This window comes from Lithobates pipiens, unplaced genomic scaffold, assembly GCF_037356315.1.
Source record: "Lithobates pipiens isolate NorthernLeopardFrog02 unplaced genomic scaffold, aLitPip1_a1.2 Scaffold_66, whole genome shotgun sequence".
NCBI lineage: Eukaryota > Metazoa > Chordata > Amphibia > Anura > Ranidae > Lithobates > Lithobates pipiens.
In genome coordinates this window covers 282,221-298,518 of record NW_027507888.1, presented here as the reverse complement: position 1 = coordinate 298,518, position 16,298 = coordinate 282,221, and the positions used below count along the sequence as shown (strand labels likewise).

Sequence of the window (16,298 nt, the reverse complement as noted above, 5' to 3'; positions counted from 1 at the left end):
TGGCTCAAGATTTACTGCTGATTATTGATACTATCATGACATTATGGAATTTTATACACCTATAACGACCTCTTGTAACAAATATGTATGGAAATTTATACTTCTGTTATGTTCTGAAAATATTTCTAATAAAAACTAAACTGAAAAAAAAAAAGAGGGTTGAAGGTGCCCAAAGAGATTGCCTATGGCCACATCACCCTGAAAGCGCACCATGTCATCTGATCTCGGAGACTAAGCAGTGGCGGTCCTGGTTAGTACTTGGATGGGAGACCGCCTGGGAATACCAGGTGCTCTAGGAATTTTTTTTTTTTTTTGCCGTTGACTTGTTTTTACTTTGTTTTCCATGGTGGCAGTCTTGGCGTTTGTCAAGAGGGTTGAGGGTGCCCAAAGAGATTGTCTATGGACTCATCACCCTGAAAGCGTCTGATCTCAGAGGCTAAGCAGATTCAGGACTTGTTAGTACCTGGATGGCAGACCGCCTGGGAATACCAGGTGCCATAGGCTTCTTTTTTTTTTTGGCATTGGTTTGTTTTTTTCCCTTGTTTACCAAGGTGACCATCTTGACGTTTTTCAAGAGAGTTCAGGGTGCCCAAAGCTATTGCCTAAGGCCACATCTCCCTTAAAGCAACCGATCTTGTCTGATCTCGGAGGCTTAGCAGGGTCAGGCCTGGTTAGAACCTGGGTGGGAGACCCCCAGGAATACCATGTGCAGTAGGTTTCTTTTTTTTTTTGGCGTTGACTTGTTTTTTTCCTTTGTTTCCCAAGGTGACCATCTTGGCGTTTGTCAAGAGGGTTGAGGGTGCAGAAAGAGATTTCTTACAGCCACATCACCCTGAAAGTGCTCGATCTTGTCTGATCTCAGAGGCTGAGCAGCGTCTGAAATGGTTAGTAACAAACGGGAGACCTCCTGGGAATACCCAGTGCCACGGGCTTCTTTTTGTTTTTTTTTTGGCGTTGACTTGGCGTTGACTTGGCGTTGAGGTGACCATCTTGGCGCTTGTCAAGAGGGTTGAGGGTGCCCAAAGAGATTGCCTATGGCCACGACACCCTGAAATCAACCGATCTTGTTTGATCTCAGAGGCTAAGCAGGGTCGGGCCTGGTTAGATCTGGATGGGAGACCCCCAGGAATACCATGTGCCGTAGGTTTGGCATCAACTTGTTTTTTTCCCTGGTTTCCCAAGGTGACCACTGTAGCGTTTGTCAAGAGGGCTGAGGCTGCCCAAAAAGATTGCCTATGGGCACATGACCCTGAAAGCACCTGATCTCAAAGGCTAAGCAGGGTTGGGCCTGGTTAGTAGCTGGATGGGAGACTGCCTGGGAATACCCATTGCCACATGCTTCTTTTTTTTTTTTCTTTTTTTTGGCGTTGACTTGTTATTTCCCTTGTTTCCCAAGGTGACCATCTTGGCATTTTGTCAAGAGGGTTGAGCATGCGCAAAGTGGTTGCCTAAGGCCACATCACCCTGAAAGCGACAAATCTCGTCTTATCTCGGAGGCTAAGCAGCATCGGGCCTGATTTATACCTAGTTGGGAGACCGCCTGGGAATACCAGGTGCCGTAAATATTATTATTATTTTTTTTTGGTGTTGACTTGTTTTTTTCTCTTGTTTCCCAAGGTGACAATCTTGGTGTTTGTCAAGAGGGTTGAGGGTGCCCAAAGCAATTGCCTATGGGCACATCACCCTGAAAACACCCCATCTCATCCGATCTCGGAGGTTATGCAGGGTCGAGCCTGGTTAGTACCTGGATGGGAGACCGCCTGGGAATACCAGGTGCCGTAGGTTTATTTTTTTATTTTTTTGGTGTTGACTTGTTTTTTTCCCTTGTTTCCCAAGGTGACAATCTTGGCATTTGTCAAGAGGGTTGAGGGTGCCCAAAGAGATTGTCTACGGGCACATCACCCTAAAAGCGCCCCATCTCACCGCATATCTGAGGAGAAGTAGGGGCGGGCCGGGTTAGTACGCAGATGGGAGAGCGCCTGGGAATACTAGGTGATGTAGGTTTCTTTTCTTTTTTCTCTTTTTACCCATGGATACCATCTTGGCATTTGTCAAGAGGGTTGAAGTTGCACAAAGATTGCCTACGGCCACATCACCCTGAAAGCGCACCATCTCATCTGATCTCGGAGACTAAGCAGTGGTGGGCCTGGTTAGTACTTGGATGGGAGACCGCCTGGGAATATCAGGTGCTATAGGCTTCTTTTTTTTTTCTTTTTGGCATTGACTTGTTTTTTTCCCTTGTTTCTCAAGGTGACCAGCTTGGCGTTTGTCAAAAAGGGTTGAGGATACCCAAAGAGATTGCATACAGCCATATCACTGTGAAAGCGCCCAATCTCATCTGATCTCGGAGGCTAAGCATGGTCGAGCCTAGTGACCATCTTTGCGTTTGTCAAGAGGGATGAGGTTGCCTATAGAGATTGCCCATGGGTAGGGTCGGGCCTGGTAAGTACCTGGATGGGAGATCACCTAGGAATACAAGGTGCTGTAGGCTTCCTTTTTTTTTTCATTTGGGCGTTGACTTGTTTTTTCCCTTGTTTCCCCAAAGTGCATTTTGGCATTTGTCAAGGGGGTTGACGGTGCCCAAAAAGATTGGCTACGGCCACATCACCTTGAAAGCGCCCCATCTTGTCTCACCTCAGAGGCTAAGCAGGGGCTGAGCCTGGTTAATACCTGGATGGCAGACCGCCTGGGAATACCAGGTGCCGTAGGCTTATTTTTTTTTGCGTTTACTTGTTTTTTTCCCTTGTTTCCCAAGGTGACTATATTGGCGTTTGTCAAGATGGTTGAGGGTGTCTGAAGAAATTGACTATGGCCACATCACCCTCAAAGTGACTAATCTCGGAGGCTAAGCATGGTCAGGCCTGGTTAGTACCCGGATGAGAGACTGCCTGGGAATACCAGGTGCCATAGGCTTCTCTTTTTTTTCTTTTTTTGGCTTTTTTTTCAAGAGGGTTCAGGGTGCCCAAAGCAATTGCCCATGGCCACATCTCCCTGAAAGCAACTAATCTCATCTGATCTCGGATGCTTAGCAGGGTTGGGCCTGGTTAGAACCTGGATGGGAGACCCCCTAGGAATACCAAGTGCTGTAGGTTTCTTTTTTTTTGTTGTTGACTTGTTTTTTTCCCTTGTTTCCTAAGGTGAACATCTTGGCGTTTGTCAAGAGGGTTGAGGGTGCCGAAAGACATTGCCTATGGGAACATGACCCTGAAAGCGCCTGATCTCGGAGGCTTAGCAGGGTCGGGCTTGGCTAGAACCTGGATGGGGAGACCCCCTGGGATTATCAAGTGCCGTAGGTTTCTTTTTTTTTTTCTTTGGCGACGATTCGTTTTTTTCACTTGTTTCCCAAGGTGACCATCTTGGAGTTTCTCAAGAGGGTTGAGGGTGCCGAAAGAGATTTAATACGGCCACATCACCCTGAAAGTGCCTGATCTTGTCTGATCTCGGAGGCTGAGCAGCGTCTGCCCTGGTTAGTAGACATGGACGCCGTCGATAAATTCATTTCGTTCTGTTCCATTTTGATTCGTAATAAAATTAATTCGTACTTCGTATTTCGTGCCCGAAATTCCGTTCTGTTTCGTACGAAATACGAATTGTCGTTAACGTGTACGAACGTTCTTTACGATAAATTTAAAGGCAAAAACATTGCTCATTATGCTTATTATGACTTGCAGAAGACTTCTGTGATAGAAGTCAATGTAAGTTGCCTGAAGACATCAGTGAAGGACGTTCATCCTCTCTGGGCAGGCTGCCAAGAAAAGAACAAAATGATACAATGTTTCTTCTTCAATGGGCTGAACTCCATGTGTAGAAGTTCTCAGTTTAACCATTTAAAGACTAAATCTTTTCTGACACTTGTTGCTTACAAGTAAAAATCCAGTAGGTCTTTCAAACGCAAGTTAGCCCTTTTTTTTTCAGTCGACCTCTAGGGAGCAGTGACATTAGTAGCGTGACATACAGCAATGACACCTGCACCGTGATAGAGTGATCTGACAACAGCACCGTGATAGAGAGCACTGACATCAGCAGCGTGACATACAGCAATGACACCTGCACCGTGATATACAGCACTGACAGCAGCACCGTGATAGAGAGCACTGACAGCAGCGTGACATACAGCAATGACACCTGCACCGTGATAAAGGGCTAATTTGCATTTGAAAGACCTCTGCGCAAATACCACGTCACAAAATATTGCAACAACCGCTATTTTATTACCTAGGGTCTCTGCTAAAAAAAAATATATAATTTTTGGGGCTTCTGAGTGATTTTCTAGCAGAAAATACTGGATTTTTACTTGTAAGCAACAAGTGTCAGAAAAGATTTAGTCTTTAAATGGTTAAACTGAAAACTTCTACACACGGAGTTCAGCCCATTGAAGAAGAAACATTGTATCATTTTGTTCTTTTCTTGGCAGCCTGCCCAGAGAGGTTGAAAGTCCTTCACTGATGTCTTCAGGCAATTTACATTGACTTCTATCACAGAAGTCTTCTGCAAGTCATAATAAGCATAATGGTTGAGATCCGGAATTCGTAAACAAAAGTTCGTATTCCGTACAGAATTCGGACGCACGGCAATTTGTATTTCGGATCCTCCCGAACGTACAAATTTTGAGAAATTCGTACGAATTTGCGATTCGTACGAAACGAAGCGCACATGTCTACTAGTTAGTAACAAATGTGAGACATCCTGGCAATAACCAGTCCCATTTGCTTCTTTTTTTTTTGGGCGTTGACTTGTTTTTTCCCCTACTTTCCCTAGGTGACCATCTTGGTGCTTGTCAAGAGGGTTGAGAGTGCCCAAAGGTATTGCTTATGGCCACGACACCCTGAAAGCAACCAATCTCGTTTAATCTCAGAGGCTAAGCAGGGTCGGGCCTGGTTAGTACCTGAGTGGGAGACCGCCTGGGAATACAAGGTGCCGTGATTTTTTATTTTTTTGCCGTTGACTTGTTTTTTTCCCTTGTTTCTCAAGGTGACCATCTTGGCGCTTGTCAAAGAGGGTTGGGGATACCCAAAGAGATTGCCTACGGCCATATCACCGTGAAAGCGCCCGATCTCGTCTGATCTCGAAGGCTAAGCAGGGTCGGGCCTAGTGACCATCTTTGCATTTGTCAAGAGGGATGAGGGTGCCCAAAGAGATTGCCTATGGGCTGGGTAGGGCCTGGTTAGTACCTGGATGGGAGACCGTCTGGGAATACCAGGTGCTGTAGGCTTTTTTTTTTTTTTGGAGTTGACCTGTTTTTTATTTCTGGTTTCCCAAGATGACCTTCTTGGCATTTCTCAAGAGGGTTTTGGGTGCCAGAAGAGATTGCCTCTGGCCATTCCACTCTGAAAGCACCCAAGCTCATCTGGCCTTGAAGGCTAAGCAGAGATGGGCCTGTTTAGTACCTAGATGGGAGACCGCCTTTTTTTGTGGTTCCCCAAGGTGACCATCTTGGCATTTCTCAAGAGGGTATTCCCAGGCGGTCTCCCATCTAGGTACTAATCAGGCCCGTCCCTGCTTAGTATCAGATGCTTTCAGGGTGATGTTGCCATAGGCACTCACTTTTGGCACCCTCAACCCTCTTGACAAACACCAAGATGGTCACCTTGGGAAACAAGGGAAAAAAAGAAGTCAACTATGCCATATTAGCACCTAAAGAAATGAGATAGGCAGTCATAAACTAAAAGATGCGTAAATTCCAGAAAATGTACCATCGTTTTCAGATGCTATAACATTTGCGCAAACCAATAAATATACGCTTATTAACATTACCAAAGACATGTGGCTGAATAAATTTTGACCTAAAAGTATGAATAAAATTGAGTTTATTGGATTTTTCTTATAACAAAAAGCAGAAAATATAAATTTCTTTCAATATTTTAGATTTTTCCGTTTATATCGCAAAAAAAAGTAAAAAATTGCAGAGGCAATCAAATACCTTCAAAATAAAGCTCTATTTGTGGGAAAAAAGGATGACCTACGTGACCCACACCGACCTACCCGACACACGCTGACCTACCCGACATACATACACTGACCTACCTGACATACATACACTGACCTACGTGACCCACACTGACCTACCCGACATACATACACTGACCTACGTGACCCACACTGACCTACCCGACATACATACACTGACCTACCTGACCCACACTGACGTACACGACACACTCTGACCTACCTGACATACATATACTGACCTACACGACACACACTGACATACACTGACCTACCTGACACACACTGACCTGGTACCTGACATACAAACTTGATTGACCTACCTGACCAGGAGGAGATAGACTTCATTTGTTCAGGTACTACAGCAGCAGCTCATCCGTGGTGCTGGTGTGCAAGGCAGCCAGAGGAGAGCCGCCCACCCAAGTGGGTATTGATGTGGTGCGGCCGCCGCATTGTCATTTCTGCCGCCTTCTTCCTGCTCCAGGACAGCGAGCTGGGAGAGGACTAAGATTGGAGGAGTGTAGGCTAAGGGAGCCGCTGCGAATGCTGCTCAGGGTGGCGACGTCATCCCTTTCTCTCCCTCCTGGGCTCTACACTCCACGCTACCATAACAGCTGCGGGACAATCCAGACCAGAAGTCGTAGGCCAGGCCCCATGAGCACTAGCGCGGAGGAGGAGGAAGTGCAATCCTCCTCTGCTTTGAATGTTGGGCAGTGTGGGCACAGTGGGCAGTGATGTTAATGGTTGCTAGCCGCCAGGCGGCTATAGCAATCAGTGACCAAGAGTCAGTGACCAAGAGTAAAGTCCGTGTGTAAAGGCAGGTGTCCCAATACTTTTGACAATATAGTGTATGTGTAAGGGGGCACTCTGCCACACTCTGATGCAAGGGGGCGATACTCTGCTATAAAGTGGGACTCTGATGTAAGGTGGGACTTTAGAGACATGGATGTAAAGGAGAACCCTGTTGTTTATGTGGCAGTTATCCTTACTGCTGTACTCTGTTTTGTTTATTGCTTGCTCTTAATCCCTGTACTCTATACAATATGCATAGATATACTGTACATAGACCTGACCAAGGTGTTCATTGTCTCAACTGTTGCTGGTTTTAATGAAGTTCTTCTTTCATGTAAGCTCAGTCCATACATCAGAATGTTTCTTTGTGCTCAACCAGTGGGTTGAACAAAAACGGCTTGATTTTTTTTCCCCCATTACCATGTAGCATGGTTTTATTTGGACCTGCACTTTGCTAATGAACCCCCCTTGACTTGACTCAGTCCCCTTGACACAGCTGTGGTGCAATATGAATGTGTAATGAAATGGTGAGAGGTAACGCCACAATACAATATAATATACCTGTATTATTACCAGGACACCCGATGGCTCCACCTGCTGAGAGAAAACAATACTCCACACAATTGAAGTACTTAACCATAAATATACTTTACTGTAATTATGATAAACAGGTGCTTAGAATAATTGTACTGTCATCCTAATGTAAAATGACAGAACAATGAATGCAAAACAACAATTTTACAAGGTGAAACCACAAGGGAGCTCCCCCTACTTTAATAGCTAGTTGCAAGATCTTGTTAATAGTAAACATTCTTTAATCTTCTTTTCTTCTGCTAGCTATGATGGTCCTTTATAATTTGTAATCCAAAGGATAAGGAAGTTTGGCTGATCTTAAAAGTACATTGCACCCCATACTCATTCACATAGGGCGGGGGGACGCTATCCGGGGACCCCCTTATTAAAGGGGGCTCCCAGATTCCGATAAGCCCCCCGCCCGCAGACCCCGACAACCAACGGCCAGGGTTGTCGGGAAGAGGCCCTTGTCCTCATCAACATGGGGACAAGGTGCTTTGGGGTGGGGGGGCCGTGCCGCCCCCCTTCTCCAAGGCACCCCCCATGTTGAGCCTGGTATAGCTCAGGAGGGGGGGTGCTCGCTCGTCCCCACCCCCTTTCCTGACCGGCCGGGCTACGTGCTCGGATAGGGGTCTGGTATGGATTTTGAGGGGGACCCCGTGCCTTTTTTTTTCGGCGTAGGGGATTCCCCTTAAAATTCCTACCGGACCTAAGGGCCTGGTATACCCCCGAGACATTATCGCCGCTCTCTCGCTCTCGCTACTATAGGAAAATGACAGGGTCGCGCTGGAAACACAATATCGGCGGCACCTACTGTATATATATATATATATATATATATATATATTTTAGCATAGACCCTAGCGAATAAATTGGTGATCGTTGAAATCGTTTTTTTTTGTCTCATGATATTTGCGCAGTACTCTTTCAAACACATTTTTGGGGGGAAAAATACACTTTTATGAAAAAAAACCCCCCCATAAAGTTAGCCCAATTTTTTTCTATAATGTAAAAGATGATGTTATGCCAAGTAAATAGATACCTAACATGTCATGCTTGTGAACATTACTGGAATGACGACAAACTAAGGAACCTAATAAATCTCCATAGACAGCGCTTTTAAAAATAATGTAACGGTTACCAGGTTAGAGTTAAGGAGAAGATCTAGTGCTAGTATTATTGCTCTTACTCTGACGATTGTGGCAATACCTCATGTGTGATTTGAACACCATTTATATATGAGGTGTGACTTACGTAAGCGTTTTCTTTGCTGCGCAAGCATGTGAAGATGGGAGGGGGGTGCTTTAAAAAAAAAAAAAATACGATTTTTTTTTTCTTTTTTTGCATTGTCCCTTTAAAAAAAAAAAAAAATCTGATCACTTTTATTGCTGTCACAAGGAATGTGACAGTAATAGGCATGTAAATGGTACTCTTTATGGAGGTATCAGGGGTCTAAAAGACCCTCCTTTTGCACTTACAAGTATTCAGATCGCCAAAATCAGCGATTCTGAATACTGTTATTTTTTTTTATAAATCGGTGCTGTTGGGATTTTACATCGGAGACCTGATCCAAACCAAATCTGGCTTTGTTCAGGTCTCAGCTTGGGGGGCGGACATGCCGACTGGTGGCTCAGGTCTACCAGTGGGACAGGAAGAGCTGCTGGAGGGGGGGGGGTTGGACGTCCCCTCTCGAACGGCTTTTAGCCGCCTTGGTTGTTATCACTAAAAAGCCAACCGTTCTAAAAAAAAAAGTAACACCTTCAAGCCACGAACGCAAATTTGCATACAGTAAGAGTGACGTCGTGCCCAAATATTGTCCTTTTCCTTTATTTTTTTATTTTTTCCCCACAAATAAAACTTTCCTGGTGCCACCATGGCAGCATACCTGTAATAGCTCCGCCCCGGAGTCCTCCCCTCAGGATAGTTAATAGCTTCTAAAAATGACAACCCTACCCCCTCCCCAGCATTCTCCTTTTTTTCCTCATACCTAACGGATAGTGTTTGGACGTATCTTACCTCTGCCCTGGGCAGTTTTCCTTCTGGGTTCTGGCCTCTCCCAGATGCAGTCCCCGGTCTTGGGTTGCTAACTAGCGCTTATAAGAGTGGAGCCCCTTCTGGGGGTCTTTTGGGGCAGCAGCCACTTCCTACATTGGAATTCGGTTCTGCTTACATATATATATATATATCATAGTTGCCAACATTGTAAAAAAAAAAATCGGGATGCTTTTTTGGCACTAGGCGGAGCCTTGTTATTATTAGGGGGTGGGGCATGCAAACAGGGGCGTGGTTTACGTAAATAGTGGACGTGTCTTACATAGGGCGAGGCTCAAATGGGTGTGGTTAGAGTCTGAGATGAATGCTGGATGGAGAGGGAAAGGAGGGGGATGGAGAGGGAACGGAGGGGGGGGAGAGGGAAAGGAGGGACAGCAGCCCCCCGATCCTACACCACAATAGCAATATGTGTTTTCCAGAGTTTGACAATCAGCAGATAAAGATACTCCAAATACCTGGTGTTGGCGCTTCAATCATCCCGGCACCATGATTGTTATGGTGTCAGGATGATTGAAGCACATTATTTCTATTATTACATTGTAACATGAAATGAAATCATTCAACTCACCATAATGCCGAATCAGTGGGAGCCATGAGCGCGTCACTAGCCATGTTGCCTGCCACCAGATGCCATCAGGTGTCCCAAGCGGAGTCTGTCCTTACATCAGGTGCCCCATCAGAGGTATCTTCCTCACATCTATGTCCATCAGCGGAACCCCTCCTTACATCTGGTGGCCCTCTGACATCCACAGACCGCCCCCCCACATCCACAGACCGCCCCCCCACATCCTGCACAGACCTGCCCCCACATACTCCACAGACCGGCCCCCACATCTCCAGACTGGCCCCCGACATACCATTGGCCCCCAACATCCACAGACTGGCCCCCCACATCCACAGACTGGCCCCCGACATACCACTGGCCCCCCACATCCACAGACTGGCCCCCGACATACCACTGGCCCCGACATCCACAGACTGGCCCCCAAAATCCACAGACTAGCCCCCACATCCACAGACTGGCCCCCAACATTCACAGACTGGCCCCCAACATTCACAGACTGGCCCCCAACATTCACAGACTGGCCCCCACATTCACAGACTGACCCCCGACATCCACAGACTGGCCCTCGACATCCACAGACTGGCCCCCGACATCCACATACCATGACTGGCCCCCGACATCCGACTGGCCCCCGCCCCGACATCCACAGTGACAGACTGGCCCCCGACATGCCGCCGTTGCGGTGCGGAGATATTTAACTGTGGCGCCGCCCACTGCACTTTACACTGACACACACACACACACTGGCAGCGGGGGTGGGCGGCACCACAGGTGTAGACCAACTTCTGGTCTTCTTAAAAATGGCGGCTGGCGGAGACATCGTCCTCCCATAGACCTCTAGAGGCCGGCGGCAAAAAAACGGGAAATTCAATTTCCCGGGACAAACCGAATTTCCCAGGACATTTCCCGGGACAAAATTAATTTGGGACAAATGTCCTAATCCCGGGAAATTCGGGACAGTTGGCAACTATGATATATATATATATAATTAGGGGGGGTGTATGGCCAGGGGGTTTCATGGGATTCTATTGTGCTTTCTTTAGTATTCTGTCCAGTCGCTTTCTGCCCTTGCCTGCCCTGCGATTATGAGTCAGCCGCTGCTAGACCAAGACCCTTCCTTTCTTAGGTAAGGGTTCGTACCTCATGTTTTTTATTTTTTTTTCATTTTTTTTGTGTTTATCCCAGACTAAAAGAGTGCCTTGCACTATTACTTTCGTTTCAGCCCTATACACAAGAGAATGTCTAATCAGACATCTGGTCATCACAACGGACGCACACGCCCAAGTTCGGCGCACAGCCGCTCAACTAGCTCTCATCATTCTAAGGAAAGAGCAATATCCAAAAGGCATCGGTCTGCTAGCCCTCCCAGGCAGGTAAAGAGGGAATGTAGGGCGTGATGTGCACCCCCGATGACAGATAAACTGATCTGTAAAGACTGTTTTCAAGCCTGCACGGATCGCGAAAAGGCAGAGGTGGAACAAGTTACAGAGTTGATCAAAAGAGTGGTTAACCACTTGACCACTGGGCACTTAAACACCCTTAATAACCAGACCAATTTTCAGCTTTCGGTGCTCTCACATTTTGAATGACAATTACTCAGTCATGCAACACTGGACCTATATGACATTTTTGTCCTTTTTTTTCACACAAATAGAGCTTTCTTTTGGTGGTATTTAATCACCGCTCTGTTTTTTATTTTTTGTGCTATAAAAGAAAAAATACAGAAAATTCTGTAAAAAAAAAAATTTTTTATTTGTTTCTGTTATAAAAGTTAGCAGATTAGTAATTTTTTCTTCATAAATTTTGGCCAAAATTTATACTACTGCATATCTTTGGTAAAAATAAGTACAAATTGGTGGATATTATTTGGTCTTTGTGAAAGTTATAGAGTCCACAAGCTATGGTGCCAATATCTGAAAATTGATCACACCTGAAGTACTGACGGCCTATTTGAATTCTTGAGACCCTAACATGCCAGAAAAGTACAAATACCCCCCAAATGACCCCTTTTTGGAAAGAAGACATTCCAATGTATTTAGTAAGAGGCATGATGAGTTTTTTTAGGTTGTCATTTTTTTCCCACAATTCTTTGCAAAATCAAGATTTTTCTAACTTTTTTTTTTTCTCACAAAATTGTCATATTATCAGTTTATTTCTCACACACAGCATATGCATACCACAAATTACACCCCAAAACACATTCTGTTATTACTCCCGAGTACGGCGATACCACATGTGTGAGATTTTTACACAGTGTGGCCACATACAGAGGCCCAACATGCAGGGAGCGCCATCAGGCGTTCTTGAGCACCCAGGACAATTCTGACATTTCTCTTCTACATGTAAAAATCATCATTTATTTGCTAGAAAATTACATAGAATCCCAAAACATTATATATGTTTTTTTAGCAAACACCCTGGAGAATACAATGGTGGTCGTTGCAACATTTTATCTCACACGGTATTTGCGCAACAATTTTTCAAATGCTTTTTTTTGGAAAAAAAAAACAGTTTCGTGCTTAAAAAAAAAAAACACAGTAAAGTTAGCCCCATTTTTGCATAATGTGAACGATGAAGTTACGCTGAGTAAATAGATACCTAACATGTCACTCTTCAAAATTGCACACGCTCGTGGAATGGCGCCAAACGTCTCTACTTAAAAATCCCCATAGGCGATGACTTAATTTTTTTTTTACTGGTTATATGTTTGAGTTACAGAGGAGGTCTAGAGCTAGAATTATTGCTCTCGCTGTAACGTTCGCAGTGATACCTCACATGTGTGGTTTGAACACCGTTTTCATATGTGGGCGGGACTTACGTATGCGTTCGCTTCTGCATGCGAGCACATGGGGACAGGGGCGCTTTAAAAAAAAAAAATGTATTGTTCATTTTACTTTATTTATTTTAGTTTGACTTTTTTTCCCCCCCAAAAAATTTTTTGATCACTTTTATTCCTATTACAAGGAATGTAAACATCCCTTGTAATAGGAATATGGCATGACAGGTCCTCTTTACAGTGAGATATGGGGTCAATAAGACCCCACATCTCACCTCTAAGCTGGGAAGCCTGAAAAAAAAAAAAAGATTCTGGCTTTGATCGTATTGGCGAGTCGGTAGAAGCACCGGAGGGCGGCGGGAGGGGGGGGTGTCTATGGGTATCACCGACTATGGCTGGGTATGGCTGGGTATCTCCGAGTATGGCTGGGTATCTCCGAGTATGGCTGGGTATCTCCAAGTATGGCTGGGTATCTCCGAGTATGACTGGGTATCTCCAATTATGACTGGGTATCTCCAATTATGACTGGGTATCTCCAAGTAGGACTGGGTGTCTCCAAGTATGACTGGGTGTCTCAGAGTATGACTGGATATCTCAGAGTATGGCGTTGCAGAGTATTGCATTGCAGGGCATTGCAGGGTATTGGCAGGTGTTGCAGAGCATTGCAGAGTGTTGCAGGGTATTGGCGGGTGTTGCAGAGCATTGCAGAGTGTTGCAGGGTATTGGCGGGTGTTGCAGAGCGTTGCAGGGTGTTGCAGGGTGTTGCAGGGTATTGCAGGGTATTGCAGGGTGTTGCAGGGTGTTGCAGGGTGTTGCAGGGTATTGGCGGGTGTTGCAGAGCATTGCAGAATGTTGCAGGGTATTGGCGGGTGTTGCAGAGTATTGCAGCAGAGTATTGCAGCAGAGTAATGGCAGGGTATGATGGGGTTAATTTTTGGTGAGCAGCGATGTGGGCACTGCAGATGCAGCCCACAGCGCTGCTGACACCGATCTCTTCCCCCTCCGCTGTACCGATCGGTACAGAGAGGAGGAGGGAGGAACCGGCGTCATAACATGACGCCGGTTTGTTTACAAGTGATCACTCCGTCATTTGATGGAGCGATCACGTGGTAAACGGCCGCGATGAGCAGCCGTTTACCGTGATCCGTGATGCGTCGGGTCCTGTGGACCCCGCGGTCAAGAATGCTCTCGAGTGCGTGCCCCAGGGGGCGCGCAAGAGCGGAATTCTGAGAGGACGTCATATGACGGCCTCCCAGAGTTAAACATCCGCCCTGTAGCCGTCATTCGGCTATGGGCCGGTTGTTAAGTGGTTAAAGACTCATTAGCAGAGCTAATTCATACAACTCCCTCCCTGCAAGACACGCTTAGGGGTCAAACATCAGAAATAACTAACCAGGGTCAATCATCCGTGGACCCAGCAGGCACTTCTTCAACCCTGCCTCCCTTATCTGCTGGGGACAGTGCCGAGTCGGAGGATTCCTTAGATGAATCAGAACCCTCGGGGTTTAATTTTTTATTAGTACAACCTTTTGTCTTGGCGGTTAAACAAGCTATCTGCTGGGAAGAGGTGGAAGAGCCTCCTAAAAAGACAAAAAACTTTTTTCCATTTCTGAAAATGAAATTCATTTTTTTCCCTTTCTAGAAGAATTAAAGGATTTAATAGAAGGGGAGTAGAAGAGGACGGATAAACACTTCTCTATAAATAGACTCCAGAAGATGTACCAGCTGGCCAAGTCAGATACAGCCTTCCTGGATACACCTCCAGTAGTTGATGCAGCAGTGGTGCGTTTAACCAAGAACATCACCCTACCTATGGAGGATTCGACCTCTTTTTAAAGATCCTCTGGAAAGGTGTATAGATGGATTTGAAAAAAGCCTATCAGTTGGCTGGAGGAGCATGTAGACTGGCTGTGGCTTTAGCCTTGGTGTCTAATGCCATTAAAGTTTGGACAGAAAACATTGAAGTAGTCATCAGAGAAGATGTACCAAAGGACGACATTATAAAAGCCATTGGCAGCCGATGCAGCATCAAAACAAAACTGGTGCAAAATCCCTTTTGATGGGAAGGCACTCTTTGGAGAAAGACTGGAAAAGGCAATCTCGAGAGTGACAGGAGGGAAGTTGGGGCTACTTCCCCAGGATAGAAGGGTGAGGCATTCACGCGTGGTATCAACAAAATTCCAAGCTTCCAGGAATAGGAATTTCTCCAACTTTAGACAAGGCAGAGACCCCAAAAAGAATTGGAGGAGTACTCAGGCCACGTTTCTAAAGGCAAATAGAGAAGCCTCTCCAATACTCAGGAGGGGACAAAGTCCTTTTGACAAAAGGCCAATGCAGCCAGGTTGAAGTGGTTTGCGGAGGTATCGGGCAGTCGTTGCGAAGATCCGTGGGTGGTCTCTACAGTCCGTTTTACCCATTTTTGGACCTTCCAAGATGTGCCCCCACAAGACTCGTTAGTTCTAACAAAAAGTCCAACTTCACAGCAGAAAGCGGAAGCTCTGCACAAATATCTTCACCTTCTTGTAGTACAACAGGCAATTTTACTGGTCCCTCCCTCCGAGAGATTCATGGGATTTTATTCTCCTCTCTTCCTCATCCCCAAGAAGAGTGGAGAGTGGAGACCAGTGGTGGATCTGAAGAGGTTAAATCGTTTCATACGTTTCACAGCTCGACTCGTTCAAGATGTAATCCTTGCAGATGATAATCCAGATGGTCCAACCAGGAGACTGGATGGTATCGGTAGACTTGCAAGATGCTTATTTCCATGTTCCTGTGTTACCAGCGTTCCAAAGATTTTTGAGAGTGGCAATAGGCTCAACACATCTCCAGTTTCAATGCCTGCCTTTTGGCCTATGCACATCACCAAGGATATTCTCAAAAGTTCTATAATTTCAGCCCTGGCACCTTCGAGTCTTTCACTTTTTGGATGACATTCTACTGCTAGAGTCCAATCAAGCCCAGCTACGGAACCACAAGGAGATTCTTCTGAGGACTCTGAGAGAGTTTGGATGGTTAGTAAATACAGAGAAGAGCCTCCTAACCCCAACTCAGGTGATGATTTACCTGGGTGCTCTATTCAACACCAAGGCTGGTACAGTCCGCCTCCCTCCCCAGAAGGTGAAGGCGATTGTTCAGAAGCCGGTCCACGTCAGATCTCTCTCCCACCTGTCAGCCTCGAATTGCTTGAGTTTAATCGGGACCATGGCGGCTTGCCTTCCAATGTTACCTTGGGCTCATTGGCATCTGAGGACTTTTCAATGGGGCTTTTTGACGCAGTGGAGGAAGAAGTCCCTATGTCAGAGAATATAAATTTCAGCTTCCAAGAAGAGAAGTCTCCACTGGGGGTCGAAGGAAGACCTTATTTCAAAGCCTTGGCTCCTGCAATGCCCTTCCTGGACCATTCTTACCACCGACGCAAGTTCGAAAGGGTAGGGAGCACACTGAGATCACCTGGCAGTGCAAGAGAAATGGGACGTCCCTGTGGCGGGGGTAGTCTCCAACGTCTTAGAGCTGCGAGCAGTGTATTTAGCTCTGCTGAGTCTAAAAGAACATCTACGGCAGAAACAAGTGCTAGTGCGGCTAGACAACAGAGCA

The 16,298-nt window shown here is 46.0% G+C and overlaps 4 pseudogenes; all 4 read left to right on the top strand.

The window, feature by feature from the left end:
• The first annotated feature begins 1,666 nt into the window (after positions 1-1,666).
• LOC143958976 (5S ribosomal RNA) lies at positions 1,667-1,785 on the top strand (annotated as a pseudogene).
• A 294-nt stretch (positions 1,786-2,079) lies between these two features.
• Positions 2,080-2,198, top strand: LOC143959107 (5S ribosomal RNA; annotated as a pseudogene).
• A 775-nt stretch (positions 2,199-2,973) lies between these two features.
• Positions 2,974-3,092, top strand: LOC143959056 (5S ribosomal RNA; annotated as a pseudogene).
• A 1,929-nt stretch (positions 3,093-5,021) lies between these two features.
• LOC143959022 (5S ribosomal RNA) lies at positions 5,022-5,212 on the top strand (annotated as a pseudogene).
• Positions 5,213-16,298: the final 11,086 nt, after the last annotated feature.